This window comes from Triticum urartu, chromosome 2A, assembly GCF_056163025.1.
Source record: "Triticum urartu cultivar PI428250 chromosome 2A, HENAU_Tu73, whole genome shotgun sequence".
NCBI classification, from domain to species: domain Eukaryota; kingdom Viridiplantae; phylum Streptophyta; class Magnoliopsida; order Poales; family Poaceae; genus Triticum; species Triticum urartu.
This window is the reverse complement of record NC_141874.1, coordinates 382,254,877-382,275,566: the sequence shown is the minus strand read 5'-3', so window position 1 is coordinate 382,275,566 and position 20,690 is coordinate 382,254,877. Positions and strand designations below refer to the sequence as shown.

Here is a 20,690-nt window from a genome sequence, read left to right as displayed (position 1 = left end):
CTGTCCATGCCGAGAATTAGATCAATATCCGAGTCACCAAGAACCATTGGAGAAGACTGAACTCTATAGTCTCCCATCTTGATGGAAACATCCGGAACCACCAAACTGGCACTCAACCGTTTACCCAGAGAAACGATATCCATGGGTTTACCCAAATGAGAAGAAGTGAATTCATGCTTGGAAAAAAAACGGTCTTGACATGAAACAATGCGATGCACCAGTGTCAAAAAGAACTTTAGCAGGAATGGAGTTAACTGGAAGGTTACCCATGATCACTTCTGAAGAATCCTCTGCCTGAGCTGCGTCCATCATGTTCACCTTAGCATGCTTGGGATTATGCTTGACCACTTCATTGTTGGCAGATCTCACAGGAGGAGGAGGCGGAAGGCGCCTTTGGTTGAAGCACTTGTTTGCATAGTGCCCTTTCTACTGGCACTTGTTGCAAGTAACCTCTGAGAGCGGACGATGATAAGGAGCACTTGACCTTGGAGTATGAGACTGAGCTTTGTTCTGATAGCCTGGGTTGGGTGGGTGGGAAGATCCATTGCCACATTTGCTCTTCTGCTGGTAGGATTGACGAAACGGAGGAGGAGGAGGCAACCAGAACTTTTGTTGCTTAGCTGCCACTTGTGAGGAAGAAGGCTGAACTGCGTCCCTGACTCTCTTCTTAGATGCCTCACACGTGAGCTGAACAGCTTCTTTCTTTAGTGCCATGTTGTAGAACCGATCGAACTTGGTCGGCTCAAGAAGCACGAGAGCTAACTGCAGATCCTCTCTGAGGCCACCACTGAATTGATAGATCATACTCTTTTCATCAGGAACGTCTTGTTTAGTGAAGCGAGTAAGTATCTAAAACTGAATATTGTATTGATACACGAACATGCTGCCTTGCTTGAGATTGCGGAACTCCTCACGCTTGCTCTCAGCAACACTTGGTGGGATGTGATGAGCTTTGAAGTCTCGATGGAAATCATCCCAGGTAATCACATGACCTCCTCTGGAATCTCTATATTGTTTAAACCACTCCACAGCTTGGTCCTTGAGTTGAAACGAAGCAAACTTGACAAAGTCCTCAGGCCTGACATTGCTACATTCAAAATGCTTGCAGATATCCACGAGCCAGTCGTCGTCGTCTGTGGCCCCAACACAGTTGCTGAAGGACTTCGGCTGGTTTGCGAGGAACTGATTGAGGGTAGCAAACTGAGACTGATTGTTGCCTTGGCCTTGATTTCCTTGGTTGCCTTGCCCTTGGTTGCGCTCTTGCAAGAGTTGCAAAAGCATCTGAGTGTTGGCGTTGGTGGCTGCCATGACAGCTTGCCATGCCTCCGGAGGTGGAGGTGGTGGTGGAGGGTTCGACTGATCCCCATCATTGCGGTCCGAATTCTGGCGCGTTCGAAGAGCCATCTTGAAGAGGGTGACATCCGTTAGAATCTTGAAAGACAGATATTCAAGCTGAATCAATGGATCGAAATTGCAACATAAAGTCTTAACATTCGAACAAGGATGAACGAATGAATTCCAAAGTAAATTATCACACGTCCATAAGGTTGACAAGCCACTTAGATAAAGGTAGATGAATAAAGCAACAAGGTATGGATATGAACAAATAAGTGGTAAGGATTACCCAATCACAAACCAAATATCCGCGGAAAGAAATACTAGAGCTACATGAATTCCCACCTATAAAACTCCCGAAACTTTCTGGTTATGCAATCAGGTGTTGGGGATACAGGGGAAGCATAATATATCACCCAAACTAACAAATCCTACATCCAGATGTATCCATCCTTCAACACATAACCAAGAAACCTTCGGAAATAATGTACCTCAACCTTTGAAAAGCATCCGTTATACGAGTTATGGTAATACTCCCGAACTCCCGCCCCAGTACTGGGTGGCGTCGAGGTTATCTCACCAACAACTGCATAAAAGAGATTTTCAATGTCGGCAAACTCAGGTATTCCAGAACTGCAACGATAAAATTGTGACGATGACACCTCGGAGCTCAACTCCCCGGTACACTGCCACAACCCCTAAATGTCAGGAGGAACCAAGAACAATGTTCTCGTCACAAAACTATCGGAACGATTCCAAGATACCCGCATGAAATTTGAGAGAAGATTCAAAACTTCTACGCCAGGAGGCCTCACCAGAGCGATGAAGGGACTGAGGAGTAAAAAGAATCATACTCTCCGATATGTATAATCCTAAGACTCAAAACATTTTGTTCTAGACTCAACAACGTCAGCGATTCGATCAAGCAGGGGGCTCCTAAGTCGGGGATGGCTCTGATTACCAACTTGTAACACCCACAATGTGGCTATATCTCCCACGTGTCGGGGCACGACTTAGAGGCATAGCCGCATGGTAGGCTTGTCGCAAGAGGGGTAATCTTTACACATCCCATGTACTGAATAAGAAAGGGATAAAGAGTTGGCTTACAATCGCTACTTCACACAATACATGAATAATCCATACATCATCCAAAGTACAATCAAAGGTCCGACTATGGAACCAAAATAAAGAAAGACAACCCCAAATGCTAGATCCCCGATCGTCCCAACTGGGATCCACTACTGACCATCCGGAAAAGAAACATAGTAACGACCCGAATCCTCCTCGAACTCCCACTTGAGTTCGGTAGCATCCCCTGCACTGGCATCATTGGCACCTGCATCTGTTTGGAAGTAACCATGAGTCACGAGGACTCAGCAATCTCACACCCGCGAGATCAAGACTATTTAAGCTTAAGGGTAGGAAAGGGTAGTGAGGTGGAGCTGCAGCAAGCACTAAGCATATATGGTGGCTAACATACGCAAATGGGAGCGAGAAGAGAAGCAACGCACGGTCGAGAAGCTATAAGTGATCAAGAAGTGATCCTGAAGCTACTTACGTTCAAGCATAACACGAGACCGTGTTCACTTCCCAGACTCCGCCAAAAAGAGACCGTCACGGCTACACACGCGGTTGATTCATTTTAATTAAGTTAAGTGTCAAGTTCTCTACAACCGGATATTAACAAATTCCCATCTGCCACATAACCGCGGGCATGACTCTTGAAAGTTTATACCCTGCAGGGGTGTCCCAACTAAGCCGATCACAAGCTCTCACGGTCAACGAAGGATATTCCTTCTCCCAGGAAGACCCGATCAGTCTCGGAATCACGGTTACAAGACATTTCGACAATGGTAAAACAAGACCAGCAAAGCCGCCCGATGTGCCGACAAATCCTGATAGGAGTCGCACGTATCTCGTTCTCAGGGCACACCTGATAGGTCAAGCTACGAGTAAAACCAACCCTCAAGTTGCCCTGAGGTGGCCCCGCTGGCTGCCCGTTTCGGACCAACACTCAGAGGAGCACTGGCCGGGGGGGTTTAAAATAAAGATGACCCTTGAGTCTACAGAACCCAAGGGAAAGGTATATGGTGGTAGGTAGGCAAATGGTAAAGCCAAGGTTGGGCCTTGCTGGAGGAGTTTTATTTAAGGCGAACTGTCAAGGGGTTCCCATAACACCCAACCACGTAAGAAATGCAAAATCAAGGAACATAACACCGGTATGACGGACACTAGAGCGGCAAGAGTGGAACAAAACACCAGGCATAAGGCCAAGTATATAGATGCATTAAAGTAAATAAGATATAATAATGATATCCCAACAATATCCATGTTCCAACATGGAACAAACTTCATCTTCACCTGCAACTAGCAACGCTATAAGAGGGAGCTGAGCAAAAGTGGTAACATAGACAAACAACGGTTTGCTATGAAAGGTGGGTTAGAGGCTTGGCATGGCAACATGGGAGGCATGATATAGCAAGTGGTAGGTGGTGCAACATAGCAATAGAGCGAACATCTAGCAAGCAAATATAGAAGTGATTTCGAGGGCATGGTCATCTTGCCTGCAAAATTCTCAGAGTTGTCGAAAGCTTGATCCTCGATAGCGTACTCAACAGGTTCCTCGGTCACATACACGTCTCCCGGCTCTACCCGAAGCAAGAACACAAGCAAAGGAACTACAATCAACCACAGTGCAATGCACAAGCAACATGATGCAATACATGGCATGATATGCCAGACATGATATGCAATGCATATGTGTGCTTCGGAAGGGAAAGAATGATCAAGGCATCAACTTGGCAAACCAAGTGTGCCGCTGGAAAGATGAGATGTTTTCGGTTGAAACGATATAAATATCACTGGAAACGGATGCACGATTTGCAAACGGCAAGCACAACAAGGATGGTGCAAAACTGTAATTAACAGCACGATGCTACTTAGCATGGAACAAGAAACTAAGCTACTGATGTGATAGCCTGGCTTATTAGTGATGATAGACTACTCATATCAATAAGGAATTCCTTCTTTTCCGGGGGCCCATTCGGACAGAACTCCAAAGTTAAGCATGCTCAGCTTGGAGTAGTTTCAGGATGGGTTACCGACCGGGAAGTTGCTCCCGGGTGCGCACGAGTGAGGACAAAGTGCGCAGAAAAGACTAGTATTGATCTGTAACGCCCCGTATGTAACTTGCCATATTTGTATTCCAACTCTTGCAATTTTCGGCTCTAAGTTATGATATTCCCTCGTGGTTGGGTTTTGTCTTCGTTTTGCATTTTTTCCATGTCATGCATCTCATATCATGTCATCATGTGCATCACATTTGCATACGTGTTCGTCTCATGCATCCAAGCATTTTCCCCATTGTCCATTTTGCATTCCGGCACTCCTACGTCCTCCAGCGCCCCCTTTTGCATCTTTTCGTGAGCGGGTGTTAAACATTCTCGGATTGGACCGAGATTTTCCAAGTGTAACATCCCAAATTTTCAATTTGGAATGTTATACACTAGATCATCATTGCATATCATATTTATTTCATTTTGGTTGATCCTAGAAATTTCACGCCACTCAAGGACCCTCGGAGAGAGTTGGGGATTTCGTTATTTTCATATTTGAGATGTCTCGAATTTTGAAAATAGGATCATTTGATTTTATTTATTTTATCTTCAATTATTTCTATTACAAAAATTATGAGAGAAGGAATAAAATGACTTTACCAAAATAAAGAAATATTGAGGATTTAATAAAAAAATCAAATAAGATTTATTTTGGTTTTATTTGCTATTTTATTTGAATTTCGGGAAAATGCGTGTTTTTCAAAATTGCATTTAGGCCCCAAATAAATGATCATCCTGTGCGGCTTGATTTTATAAGCCGGGGGAAATTTATGTCGGGATTTTTGGAGTCCGTTTAGTAGTCCTTTTGTTTTTTTTCTGAGCGTAACTATTTTAAAAAAACTGAACCGACCTACGGGCCGTGCTAGGCCCGGACTCCTCCAGCCCCAGCCTTTATAAGCCGCCGGCCCACCCGGGCCGAAACCCTAGCCGCCGCCACCTCGAGCCCCGCGCCCGCCGCCGCAGTCTTTCACCGCCGCCGCGCCCGACGCCGCCGCCCCGCGCCCGCCGACGCCGACGCCGCCGCCCTCGCCGCCGATGCCGCCGCCCCGCGCCACCCCGCCGGACCCCGCAGCCGCCGACGCCCATCTCGCCGCCCGAGCCGCCGAGGTTGACCCGCCGCCAGTTTTCCCGAAAAAATCGTTCGGTTTTCGCCGGTTTTCGTTCGGTTGTTTTAGTTTTCGTTTTTTTTCTTTAGATCGGTTTTTTTCGGTTTAGGCTAATTAGCGAGCATACGCTCGTTCGTTCATTTTAACGAACGCGTTCTTCGTTTAGATCCAGTTAAACTGTTCGTCATTTTTCTTTTTCTCGGATTAAATCCGCGATTTTTCTGATCGCGATTTCTGATCCAATTTTCATTTTAGTTTAACTTTTCGCTCGTTTATCGGAATCAGGAGATTCAAGCGCCTGGAGTTTCGCCTCGAAACCCTCTTTCCGTTTAGCCAACTTAAACAAGTTTTCGCCACTGTAAAAATTGCCCTAGATCCAGAATAGTAAACGAAGCTTGTTTCTTTTGTCGTTTGTCTTCCGTTGCTTCGTTCGATTTGATTTTTTTTGCCAACCGGAGTTCTTAAGTTGAACTTTCTGGTTAGATCTCTTATTTGAGTTTTACCTGTGCATTAGTTGAGTACTTATTGTATGCTTGTTTGTTTGCGATAGAGTACCCGGAGTGTGCCGCTTGCTACTTCGAATCGCTAGGTTTCCCGGACCATCAGCAAGGCAAGTAACACTTTGATCATGTCTTTCCCTCTACCCAGTTTTATTGCATTAGATCAATCCTCACACATTGCATGATTAGGATCTAATTAAATTGTGGGTTTGGGAAGTAGATGAGGTAGTACCTATTACCTGTTATTATCAAACCTTTGGGAGTTACTTCTACGTTTGCTTATTATGCCATGCTATGCTAGTAGATGTGGATTGGGTGAGTGTATCCATGACAGATGTGAGATTGTTAATTAATGGTTTATTTAAGGTGGCAACTTAAATACACATCTGGGTGGATTGAGGCACCTGGGTATTCCAGCGATTGCCTGTTTTTCTTTATGGACCGCCATCCAGGCTCAAAGGGATCATGAGATTATTCATGCTAGAAACTTCCGTGTGCAGCCACAAGCTATTATGGGCTCTAGCATAGTTGATTAAGTCGTGCGAACTCTTACAGTGGTAGACTAGAAGATGTAGGGGATGTAGGTTGGTACGGTCTACCCGTTCGTAAGGTGCTAGCGCTTCTGAAAGACTATGTCTCGGTCATCCGTTTCTCAAACACCATGTAGTGCGAGAAATCCAACGGAGGAGATAGAGTCTTGTGGGGAAAAGTGTGCAAACCTCTGCAGAGTGTATAAACTAATCATGGTTAGCCGTGTCCCCGGTTATGGACATCTTGTGTATCTAGTACCTGGATTATCATGTGTATCTCAACATGTTACTCTAAATTAATTTTGTTGGGTTTGATTTAATGATGATGTTTAATTGGGATTGAGAATGTTATCAACCATTCTCAATGTTTAACAACCACCATGATAGTTAAATAAATTTATTCCTTTGCAGTAGGGCAAAATTGGGTTTATGCAAAATTGTAAACATAGAGCTTTCCACCATCCAAATATGCATATAGAATGGATGTTTCATTCCATTACTCTCTATGTGTTACTTTGCCAGCATATTCCATGTGCTGGCCCGTTTCGGGCTGCAACGTTAATGTTGCAGACTTTTCAGACGACGATTAAGGAGTTTTAGGTCATGGTTCTATACTCAGTGATGCCGTTGGAGTTGATGGACTCACTTATCTTCCAAGCCTTCCGCTGTTATCGTTATTAGATGGCCTTATGCCATATTTATTGTAATAAGTTCTCTTTTGAGACACTCAATGTAATAAGTGTGTGATTGCTACTCTGTTATAAATCCTTCAAGTACTGCGTGGTGTCAGCATTACTGATCCAGGGATGACACCTGAGCACAGAGATTGGACCGTTTGAGGTCTGGTCGCTACAAGATGGTATCAGAGCACACGCTGACTGTAGGACACGACCACTAAGCTAAAGACCTAGATCACTACTCACTCTCCTCTCTTTTCTGACTTCTCATCTTTTCTACTCTTTTAGGATGGCGGATGCAAGGAACAAGTTCACACAACCGGATGAAGATACACCCTTTGGACTTCACTTGAAGGAAGTCACTAGATACCTAAACATAGGAGTACCAAGCTTCACTGGAACCTACAATGCCACTTTACCTGAAGAGGAGCGCTGGATTATTCAAGTTCAAGTTCCAGGAAGAACGTTCATGCCAGTCACTGAGCCCATAGAGTTTTCTTTTGATGCACCAACTTGGAGTCTAGGAAAGAGCATGGCAGCTCACATCGGCATGGGACGCGTTGGAGAAGTCTACCGCAATGATCTTAAGGATACTATCTACCAGATTTGTGGGCGCCGAGATGAGCACTGGGAGATGATCAGCACCAGAAAGGATAGATCAGTTGCAGCTTTTATCCAGGAGTTAAATCAGCACATTCGACGTCAGGAGAACCAGATGTGCGTCGACATGATAAACCTGAAGAAGGCAAAGACAAGAATCAAGGAACTGGAGGAGGAACTCAAGGCTACACGTGAAGATTATGAAGAGGAAATTGAAGTATTAGTGGAGAAGAATGACGATCTGATCAAGAAGACCGAAATATTTATGGGAGGCCCTACACCGGTAGAAGAAGACGAGGAACCCAAGGAGATTCGCCCGGAAGACTACATCATCATCGACGACACCGACTCGGATCCAGATGATAGTGATGATGACTATGTTGATGAAGCTGGAGCAGATATCATGGAGTCTGCAACCGAAGAATATTTCTAGTAGACCACCTCATCAGTAGTAGTAGTCCACCATGTAAATATAGTAGTCCGATCACTTTCGCGATAGTTAGATCGTTTGTATGCCCTTGTTTGATTGTTTGAATGAAGTGAATTGTTTGTTTTGCCTCATGTGCAGATGGGTAGTGTTTCCCTATAGACCCCCTCTATTCTTAAATCTCATCTTTTCTAAACCCTCAGATGCCTCCGAGACGTGACCCCAGATTTAGCTTTCCACCGGAGCTCACCCAGTTGATCCAGCAGCAGAACACATTGATGCAGTTGCTAGTCCAGAATCAGAATCAGGGGAACAACAACAACAACCCACCACCACCACCACCACCTGTTGATCACTTAGCCCATTTTCTTAGGCTGAATCCGCCGGTGTTTTCCAGTAGCACCGAGCCGATAGTAGCAGATGATTGGCTCCGCAAGACAGCTAGGGAGTTGACCACAGCAGGATGTACGGATACAGAAAAGGTGAAGTTTGCCGCACATCAGCTTGAAGGACCCGCAGCATCATGGTGGGAGAATTTCACAGCCACTTTCCCTGTCGACACTGTCACATGGGACCAGTTTCAGCAGGCTTTTCGAACTGCCCATGTTTCAGCAGGAGCTATGGCCATAAAGAAGCGAGAGTTTCGCAACTTGCGCCAAGGAGGACGGACAGTTGGCCAGTATGTGGAGGACTTTAGTCAATTAGCAAGTTATGCCCCAGATGACGTTGCTACGAATGCAGCAAAGCAGGAGAAGTTTCTGGAAGGACTGAATGATGAGTTGAGCATGCAGTTGATGGTAGCAACCTTCAACAACTACCAGGAGTTGGTAGATCGTGCTCTTATGATTGAAGGGAAGCAGCAGCAGATTGAGAATCGTAAGAGGAAGTATGGACAAGGAAAGCACAATACAGGAGCTCAGCAGAAGCCACGTTTCACCCCTAGAACGGGAGGACATTTTCAGCATACCCATGGAGGAGGTAGCTCGCACAACCACAATGGCACCAAGAATGGTAATGGGAATGGAGGAAGCAACGGCCAGAACCGCCCCAACCCATCGACCCCAGCCAAGAGAGACCTGAGCCAAGTCACTTGCTTTAAGTGCCAGAAGACCGGACATTATGCCAATGAATGTCCTGAATCCCAGAATGGAAATGGCAATGGAAGCTCTGGGAAGAAGCCGAACCCTTTCAATAGGGGACAGGTGAACCACGTTAACGTGGAGGAGGTTGAAGAGCAGCCGGATATAGTAATTGGTAAGTTTTTGGTTAAGTCATTTACTACACTTGTTCTTTTCGATACTGGTGCATCGCATTCATACATATCAAGGGGATTTGTGGATAAGTATAAACTGCCAACCCAAGCCCTTAGGTCACCCATGTTAGTAACCTCGCCTGGAGCAGAATATATGGCTACTCTATGGTGTGATCGGTTGCCATTAAGGATTGGTAACTGCGTATTTCCCTCAGACCTAATAGTGTTGGAATCCCAAGGATTGGATGTGATATTAGGCATGGATTGGTTGTCGATGTATGGTGGAAACATCGATCGCGCCAGTAAGTCAATTTTGCTTACCACCCCAGAGGGGAGAAGGATCAAGTATGTATCCCGACATGTGCCAAAGATGACTCAAGCAAATTGTTTAACGGGAGTTGTGCAGGAAGAAGTACCAGTAGTGAAGGATTTCCCCGATGTATTTCCAGAAGAATTGCCAGGCATGCCACCAGATAGAGATATTGAGTTTTTGATTGAGCTTTTGCCAGGCACAGGGCCAATATCAAAGAGACCATATAGGATGCCTGCAAAGGATTTGGTGGAAATTAAGAAGCAAATTAAGGAGTTACTGGATAAAGGATATATTCGCCCAAGTTCTTCGCCTTGGGGATCGCTAGTACTTATAGTGGAAAAGAAGGATGGATCGTTAAGGATGGTTGTCGATTATCGAGGATTGAATCAAGTAACCATCAAGAACAAATACCCACTACCGATGATCAATGATCTGTTTGATCGATTGCAAGGAGCTAAGGTATTTTCCAAGATCGATCTGCGATCAGGATACCACCAGTTGAAGATTCGAGAACAGGATATACCCAAGACGGCTTTTACCACAAGGTATGGGCTGTACGAGTATACCGTTATGTCATTTGGTCTGACTAATGCACCTGCATACTTTATGAACATGATGAACAAAGTGTTTATGGAGTTCTTGGATAAGTTCATCGTAGTGTACATTGATGATATCCTGGTTTACTCGAAGAATGAAGAGGAGCATAAGGAGCATTTGCGTTTGGTACTTGGTAAGCTGAGAGAACATCAGTTATATGCCAAGTTTATCAAATGTGAGTTTTGGTCGAAAGAAGTTGGATTTCTCGGACACGTTATATCTGGAGAAGGTATAGCAGTAGATCCCACTAAAGTTGATACCGTGACCAAGTGGGAAGCGCCAACCACAGTTGGAGAGATCCGGAGTTTTCTTGGACTCGCAGGATACTATCGGAGGTTCATTGAGAATTTCTCAAAGATTGCGAAGCCTATGACGGAGTTGTTGAAGAAGGATACCAAGTTCATATGGACTGGGGAATGTGAGGCTAGTTTTCAGGAGTTGAAGAAACGTTTGGTTACCTCACCAGTGTTGATTTTACCGGATCAGACCAAGGATTATGAGGTGTATTGTGACGCTTCATGTCGAGGACTTGGAGCAGTGCTTATGCAGGAAGGAAGAGTTGTTTCATATGCCTCGTGACAGCTTAAGCCCCATGAGTTGAATTATGCTACGCATGATTTAGAATTAGCAGCCGTAGTGCATGCATTGAAGACTTGGAGACATTTTCTCATTGGAAACCATTGCGAGGTGTACACGGATCACAAGAGCTTGAAGTATATTTTCACACAGAAGGAGTTGAATCTCAGACAAATGAGATGGTTGGAGCTCATCAAGGATTATGATATGAGATTGCATTATCACCCTGGAAAGGCTAACGTAGTAGATGACGCGTTGGGCCGTAAAAGTCATGTCAACACCTTAATGACGGGAGATTTACCAAGTGAGTTAGCTGAAAATCTTCGGGAGCTATGTTTGGAAAGAGTTCCAAGAGGCTATGTAGCAGCATTGGAAATTCAGTCTACGTTGATGGATAAGATCAGAGAAGCCCAAAAGACTGACAAGGAGATTGCCTCTATTAAGGAAAAAATGAGCAAAGGAAAACTAAGGGATTTCGTGAGAATGAGCACGATACCTTATGGTTTGAAGACCGTGTTTATGTACCAAATGATTCGGAGATCAGGAAGTTAATTTTATAAGAGGCCCATGATTCACCATATTCGATTCACCCAGGAAATACCAAGATGTATCTGGATTTGAAGGATATTTTCTGGTGGACCGGAATGAAGAAGGATATTGCAGAATATGTAGCAGTTTGTGATGTATGTCAGAGAGTAAAGGCAGAGCATCAGAAGCCAGCAGGATTGCTACAACCATTGCCGATATCCGAATGGAAGTGGGATAAGTTAGGCATGGATTTTATCACAGGATTGCCCAGAACGCATTCAAGCTATGACTCGATTTGGGTTGTAGTCGATCGTTTGACAAAGGTAGCTCATTTCATTCCCGTGAAGACTACCTATACCAGTGCAAAGTTGGCAAAGATATACATGACTAGAATCGTTTGTCTGCATGGAGTTCCTAGGAGCATAGTATCAAATAGAGGAACCCAATTTACCTCAAAGTTCTGGAATCAGTTGCATGAAACTTTGGGAACCAGACTGGAGTTTAGCACAGCTTTCCACCCGCAAACAGATGGACAGACTGAGAGAGTCAATCAGATTTTGGAGGATATGCTAAGAGCTTGTGCGCTAGATTACTGATCTAGTTGGGACGAGAATTTGCCGTATGCAGAGTTCTCTTACAACAACGGCTATCAATCCAGTTTGAAGATGGCCCCTTTCGAAGCCTTGTATGGAAGAAGGTGCAGGACCCCATTGTCTTGGACAAAGTTGGAGAGCGCCAGTTGTTTGGACCGGATCTGATAAAGGAGTCTGAACAGAAAGTGAAATTGATTAGCGATAGGCTCAAGGTAGCCCAGTCTAGGCAGAAGAGTTATGCAGATTCTAAACGCAAGGAGACAGTTTACAAAGTCGGAGACCGGGTTTATCTTCGAGTATCACCACTTCGAGGAGTTAAGCGCTTTGGAGTTAAGGGAAAATTAGCGCCACGTTTTGTAGGCCCATACAAAGTTTTGGAACGTGTGGGAGAGGTAGCCTATAAGTTGGACTTGCCCGAAGGATTGTCAGGAGTTCATGACGTGTTCCACGTTTCCCAGTTGAAGAAGTGCCACGCAGAAATGGCTGACATACCGCTGAGAGATACAGTGCCGCTAGAAGCAATTCAGTTGGACAGTGATTTGACCTATGAGGAGAAACCAGTTAAGATTCTAGAGTATGCCAGTCGAGTCGCCCGCAGCAAGGTTGTCAAGTTTTGCAAGGTTCGGTGGAGCCACCACACGGAAGATGAAGCCACCTGGGAGCAAGAGTAAGATTTGTTGAAGGACCACCCTCACCTATTTTCTAGCCAACCCGAATCTCGAGGGCGAGATTCATCTTAAGGGGGGTAGGTTTGTAACATCCCAAATTTTCTATTTGGAATGTTATACACTAGATCATCATTGCATATCATATTTATTGCATTTTGGTTGATCCTAGAAATTTCACGCAACTCAAGGACCCTCGGAGAGAGTTGGGGATTTCGTTATTTTCATATTTGAGATGTCTCGAATTTTGAAAATAGGATCATTTGATTTTATTTATTTTATCTTCAATTATTTCTATTACAAAAATTATGAGAGAGGGAATAAAATGACTTTCCCAAAATAAAGAAATATTGAGGATTCAATAAAAAAATCAAATAAGATTTATTTTGGTTTTATTTGCTATTTTATTTGAATTTAGGAAAAATGCGCGTTTTTCAAAATTGCATTTAGGCCCCAAATAAATGATCATCCTGTGCGGCTTGATTTTAGAAGCCGGGGGGAATTTATTTCGGGATTTTTGGAGTCCGTTTAGTAGTCCTTTTGGTTTTTTTCTGAGCGTAACTATTTAGAAAAAAAAACTGAACCGACCTACGGGCCCTGCTAGGCCCGGACTCCTCCAGCCCCAGCCTATATAAGCCGCCGGCCCACCCCGGGCCGAAACCCTAGCCGCCGCCGCCTCGAGCCCTGCGCCCGCCGCCGCCGCCTTTCGCCGCCGCCGCGCCCGACGCCGCCGCCGACGCCGCTGCCCTCGCTGCCGACGCCGCCCCGCGCCACCCCGCCGGACCCCGCCACCACCGACGCCGCCTCGCCGGAGCCGCCGCCGCCCGAGCCACCGAGGTTGATCCGCCGCCGGTTTTCCCGAAAAAATCGTTCGGTTTTCGCCGGTTTTCGTTCGGTTTTTTTGTAGTTTCCGTTTTTTTTCTTTAGATCGGTTTTTCTCGGTATAGGCTAATTAGCGAGCGTTCGCTCGTTCGTTCGTTTTAACAAACGCGTTCTTCGTTTAGATCCAGTTAACGAACGTTCGTTTGTTAAACTGTTCGTCGTTTTTCTTTTTCTCGGATTAAATCCGCGATTTTTCTGATCGCGATTTCTGATCCGATTTTCGTTTTAGTTTAACTTTTCGCTCGTTTATCAGAATCAGGCGATTCAAGCACCTAGAGTTTCGTCTCGAAACCCTCTTTCCGTTTAGCCAACTTAAACAAGATTTTGCCACTGTAAAAATTGCCCTAGATCCAGAATAGTAAACGAAGCTTGTTTCTTTTGCCATTTGTCTTCCGTTGCTTCTTTTGATTTGATTTTTTTTGCCAACCGGAGTTCTTAAGTTGAACTTTCTGGTTAGATCTCTTATTTGAGTTTTACCTGTGCATTAGTTGAGTACTTATTGTATGCTTGTTTGTTTGCCATAGAGTACCCGGAGTGCGCCGCTTGCTACTTCGAATCGCTAGGTTTCCCGGACCATCAGCAAGGCAAGTAACACTTTGATCATGTTTTTCCCTCTACCCAGTTTTATTGCATTAGATCAATCCTCACACATTGCATGATTAGGATCTAATTAAATTGTGGGTTTGGAAAGTAGATGAGGTAGTACCTATTACCTGTTATTATCAAACCTTTGGGAGTTACTTCTACGTTTGCTTATTATGCCATGCTATGCTAGTAGACGTGGATTGGGTGAGTGTATCCATGACAGATGTGAGATTGTTAATTAATGGTTATTTAAGGTGGCAACTTAAATACACATCTGGGTGGATTGAGGCACCTGGGTATTCCAGCGATTGCCTGTTTTTCTTTATGGACCGCCACCCAGGCTCAAAGGGATCATGAGATTATTCATGCTAGAAACTTCCGTGTGCAGCCACAAGCTATTATGGGCTCTAGCATAGTTGATTAAGTCGTGCGAACTCTTACAGTGGTAGACTAGAAGATGTAGGGGATGTAGGTTGGTACGGTCTACCCGTTCGTAAGGTGCTAGCGCTTCTGAAAGACTATGTCTCGGTCATCCGTTTCTCAAACACCATGTAGTGCGAGAAATCCAACGGAGGAGATAGAGTCTTGTGGGGAAAAGTGTGCAAACCTCTGCAGAGTGTATAAACTAATCATGGTTAGCCGTGTCCCCGGTTATGGACATCTTGTGTATCTAGTACCTGGATTATCATGTGTATCTAATTTTGTTGGGTTTGATTTAATGATGATGTTTAATTGGGATTGAGAATGTTATCAACCATTCTCAATGTTCAACAACCACCATGATAGTTAAATAAATTTATTCCTTTGCAGTAGGGAAAAATTGGGTTTATGCAAAACAGTAACCATAGAGCTTTCCACCATCCAAATATGCATATAGAATGGATGTTTCATTCCATTACTCTCTATGTGTTACTTTGCCAGCATATTCCATGTGCTGACCCGTTTCGGGCTGCAACGTTAATGTTGCAGACTTTTCAGACGACGATTAAGGAGTTTTAGGTCGTGGTTCTATACTCAGTGATGCCGTTGGAGTTGATTGACTCACTTATCTTCCAAGCCTTCCGCTGTTATCGTTATTAGATGGCCTTACGCCATATTTATTGTAATAAGTTCTCTTTTGAGACACTCGATGTAATAAGTGTGTGATTGCTACTCTGTTATAAATCCTTCAAGTACTGTGTGGTGTCAGCATTACTGATCCAGGGATGACACCTGAGCACAGAGATTGGACCGTTTGAGGTCTGGTCGCTACACCAAGTAGCCTTGGTACACCACCGGTAGACCGCCTGTCAAGTTTCGTGCCATTTGGAGTTCGTTTGATACTCCAACGGTTAACCGGGGAACCGTAAAGGCCTTGTGTGTGTTGCAGCCCAACACCCCTCCAAAGTGGCCCAAAACCCATCCAAACCCTCTCCATCCTCTCGGTCGTTCGATCACGATCGTGTGGCCGAAAACCGCACTCCATTTGGACTCTCCTAGCTCCCTCTACCTATAAATATATGCACCCCTCCGAAATTCGCGGGTGAAACCCTAGTCCTCCCTCTTCCTCTGCGCCAGACATGTCCGGACGGCACGGGACGCGTCCGCCGCCGCGCCCCGTCCACTCACGCGCCGCCACCTATCACCGCCGCTGCCTCCCTCCACCGCGGCCCGCGGGGCCTGGAGCAGGCCAGCACGAGCCCGCGCGAGCCGCCGTCGCCAGCGCCCGTTTCCCTCCGCCTGCACCGCCACTCGGGAGCCGCGTGCCGCCCGCGAGCTCCCCACCGCGCCGCAACACCTCGCCCAGCGCCGGCCGGCCCCGCCGCCGCCGACGACCGCCCGCGCGCGTCGCCCAAGGCCACCGCGCCGCCTCCACTTGATCCGGCGAGCTCCGGCCTCCTCATCCCTCCTCGTCGGCGCCCCGTCTTCCTCCCATTCTAGCCATCTCCATCCACCCCGGCGCCCGTCTCCAGTGAGTTCGCGCCTTCTCCGGCCATCCTCGAAGACCGTGCGCCCAGGTCTGGATCGGATCCGAAACCCTAGGGTTTACCCATTTTCCTCCAAGTCCTTTTCTGTTATTTATTTTTAGCCATGTTCATCGCATCATAACTCTGCCATCGTAGCTCCGTTTCGTGCGTGTGGCATATCAAAATGTTCGTTAGGATGTGCTCTTCATTTTGTTCCATTGCACCATGCTTGTTTGAGTCCATCTTGATGCCTAAAATGTTGTTGCAAGGGTGCTATAAAATGTTAGTTCCTTATTCTTATCAGATTATGAGCATTTGTCATTTTTGCCATGATTATTGTGTGTTGCATATGAACTTGAGCCCTACATGTGTTTTGGGCTATGCATGCCATATTTACAGGGGTGTATGCCATGTATTTTGTGATCAATGTGGTGACCAGCACATGCATGCAAAGTAGCTCTCGTCATGTTGCTGATTTCAAGGACTTAGAATTCTTCTAAGTCATTTCCCTGATGTTATTTTTATGCCCTGTATTCATGTTGCTACAGAGTGATCGATGCCTCTTTTGAGTATGTTCAGTAAGGATGATTTGGGCATATGATTGTGCTCTATCTATCCATGTACTTGTTTGCATTTATGGAGTCCCCTAGCATGACTCAATCTTGCTCTACTTTTGCTATAAAATATTCCTGGCAGATTGTTTACGTGTTAATCAATTTTGCCAAGGTTGTTGTAGTTGATCCATGCATGCTATGAGATCGTTCTTGCCATGGTTAGCTACTTGATCATGTCTTGTTGCCGGGAGTATGCTTAGTTTGTCATGCAATGCCTTGTGTTGAGTGCATCGAGCTCGCAAACATGCCTACGTAACTCTGTTTTTGCCATGTGCAGTTTTCTGCTAAGTTTGAATCTGTTAACGAAACTTGCTATGTTTACATCTGTTAACGAACCTTATGATCCTTTTTGGCTTATGGTCAGTAAGGGACTTTTGTTATATACTTTGAGTAGATTCATTCCATGCCTTGTTTTGCTATTTACTGTTCCTGTAGCATGTTGTTATCTTGCTCTAACCTTTGCTTCCTGATGTTAATTCCTGACATGTTAGTATTTTCACTAAGTCTGTGAAGCTGATATCTTTTGCACTTTTGCCATGCTTGTTTGAACCTGCTATTGTGTGATTTAGCCATAGCTCAGTGTTCATATTTTGTCAAGCATCTTGAGTAGATCACAGCCATGTTCTTTGTTGCTATGTTAGAGTGCAGTAGCTTAGTTTCTTGTTGCATTTTAGATGGCATCGTGTTGTTAATCGTAGAATTGTGCCATTATTGTTTTGCTTGCCATTTGCAAACAGTGCATCCGATTCTGGTGATCTTTATATCAGTTTCGACCGAAATCAACTCATCTTTCCAGCGGCGCACTTGGTTTGTCAAGTTGAGGCCTGGTTCAATCTTTTCCTTCTGGAGCACGCATATGCATTGCATATTACATACCGCATATCATGCCATGTTTTGCATCATGTTGCTTGCGCATTGCACCGTAGTTGATTGTGTTACCCTTGCTTGTGTTCTTGCCTTGGGTAGAGTCGGGAGACGAGTACGTGATCGAGGAACCCGTTGAGTACGCTTACGAGGATCAAGCTTACGTCAACTCGGAGAACTTTGCAGGCAAGATGACCATACCCTCGAAATCACTTCTATCTTTGCTTGCTAGTTGCTCGCTCTATTGCTATGCCTATGCCGCGATACCTACCACTTGCCTTATCATGTCTCCTGTATTTCCATGTCAGACCTCTAACCCACCTTGTCCTAGCAAACCGTTGTTTGGCTATGTTACCGCTTTGCTCAGCCCCTCTTATAGTGTTGCTAGTTGCAGGTGAAGATTGGAGTTTGTTCCTTGTTGGAACATGTTTATTGTTGGGATATCATTATTATATCTTGTTTACTCTAATGCATCTATATACTTGGTAAAGGGTGGAAGGCTCGGCCTTATGCCTAGTGTTTTGTTCCACTCTTGCCGCCTTAGTTTCCGTCATACCGGTGTTATGTTCCTTGATTTTGCGTTCCTTACGCGGTTGGGCTATAATGGGAACCCCTTGACAGTTCACCTTGAATAAAACTCCTCTAGCAAGGCCCAACCTTGGTTTTACCATTTGCCACCTAAGCCTTTTTCCCTTGGGTTCCGCGGACTCAGGGGTCATCTTTATTTTAAACCCCCTCTGGGCCAGTGCTCCTCTGAGTGTTGGTCCGAAACGAGTAGACTGCGGGGCCACCTCGGGGCAACTTGAGGTTTGGTTTTACTCGTAGGATGTCTCATCCGGTGTGCCCTGAGAACGAGATACGTGCGACTCCTATCAGGATTTGTCGGCACATCGGGGGGCTTTGCTGGTCTTGTTTTACCATTGTCGAGATGTCTTGTAACCGGGATTCTGAGTCTGATCGGGTCGTCCTGGGAGAAGGAATATCCTTCGTTGACCGTGAGATCTTGTGATGGGCTAAGTTGGGACACCCCTGCATGGTTTTGAACTTTCAAAAGTCGTGCCCGCGGTTATGGGCAGATGGGAATTTGTTAATATCCGGTTGTAGAAAACCTGACAATTAACTTAATTAAAATGAATCAACCGCGTGTGTAGCCGTGATGGTCTCTTTTCGGCGGAGTCCGAGAAGAGAACATGGTCTCGTGTTATGCTTGAACGTAAGTAGTTTTAGGATCACTTCTTGATCTTTGTAGCTTCTCGACCATGCTTTGCTCCTCTTCTCACTCTCATTTGCGTATGTTAGCCACCATATATGCTAGTGCTTGCTGCAGCTCCACCTCACTACCTTTTCCTACCCATAAGCTTAAATAGTCTTGATCGCGAGGGTGTGAGATTGCTGAGTCCCCGTGACTCATAGATTACTTCCAAAACCAGATGCAGGTGCCGATGATGCCAGTCCAGGGGATGCGACCGAACTCAAGTGGGAGTTCGACGAGGATTCAGGATGTTACTATGTTTCCTTTCTAGAGGATCAGTAGTGGAGCCCAGTTGGGGCATTTGGGGATCTTATGCATTTGTGGTTGTCTTTATTTTGGTTCCATAGTCGGACCTTGATTGTATTCTGGATGATGTAATGCTATATTTATGTATTGTGTGAAGTGGCGATTGTAAGCCAATTCCTTATCTCTTTCTTATTCAGTACATGGGATGTGTAAAGATTACCCCTCTTGCGACATGCCTACAATGGGGTTATGCCTCTAAGTCATGCTCCGACACGTGGGACATATAGCCGCATCATGGGTGTTACAAGTTGGTAATCAGGGCCTTCCCCGACTTAGGAGCCCCTGCTTGATCGAATCGTTGGCGTTGTTGAGTCTAGAAAAATGTTTTGAGTCTTATAGGATTATATATATCGGGGAGTAGGATTCTTTTTACTCCTCAGTCCCTTCGTCGCTCTGGTGAGGCTTCCTGACGTAGAGTTTTGACTCTTCTCTTCTCAAATTTTCACTAAAAAAATTTTAGGATCACGCGGGTATCTTGGAATCGTTCCGATGGTTTTGTGACGAGAACATTGTTCTTGGTGCCTCCTGACATTTAGGGGTTGTGGCATTGTCCCGGCGAGTTGAGCTCCAAGGTGTTGTCGTCACAATTTTATCGTTGCAGTTCTGGAATACCTGAGTTTCGCTGACATCGAAAATCTCTTTTATGTAGTTGTTGGTGAGATAACCTCGACGCCACCCAGTACTGGGGCAGGAGTTCAGGAGTATTGCCATAACTCGTATAACAGATGCTTTTCGAAGGTTGAGGTAAATGATTTCCGAAGGTTTCTTGGTTATGTGTTGAAGGATGGATACAACTAGATGTAGGATTTGCTAGTTTTGGGTGAGATATTATGCTTCCCCTGTATCCCCAACACCTGATTGCATAACCAGAAAGTTTCGGGAGTTTCATAGGTGGGAATTCAGGTAGCTCTGGTATTTCTTCCCGCAGATATTTTGTTTGTGATTGGGTAATCCTTACCAAGTATTTGTTCATATTCGTACCTTGTTGTTTTATTTATCTACCTTTATCTAAGTGGCTTCTCAATTTATGGAAGTGTGATCATCTATTTTGGAATTCATTCGTTCATTCTTGTTCGAATGTTAAGGCTATATGTTGCAATTTCGATCCATTTGATTCAGCTTGAATATATGTCTGTCAAGATGCTAATGGATGTCACCCTCCTCACGATGGCTCCTCCAATGCGTCAGAATCCGGAACCTCCGCCACCACTTCCACCTTCGGAGGCATGGCAAGCTGTCATGGCCGCCACCAATGCCAACACGCAGATGCTTATGCAACTCTTGCAAGAGTGCAACCAAGGAAATCAAGGCCATGGCAACAATCAAGTTCAGTTTGCTACCCTCAACCAGTTCCTCGCAAACCAGCCGAAGTCTTTCAGTAACTGTGTCGAGGCCACAGATGCTGATGATTGGCTCGTGGATATCT

At 45.2% G+C, this 20,690-nt stretch overlaps 1 pseudogene; it reads left to right on the top strand.

Annotated features, from left to right (window-relative positions):
* Window positions 1–16,202, top strand: part of LOC147985194 (uncharacterized) — a 44,863-nt pseudogene extending 28,661 nt beyond the window's left edge.
* The last annotated feature ends 4,488 nt before the right edge of the window (window positions 16,203–20,690 follow it).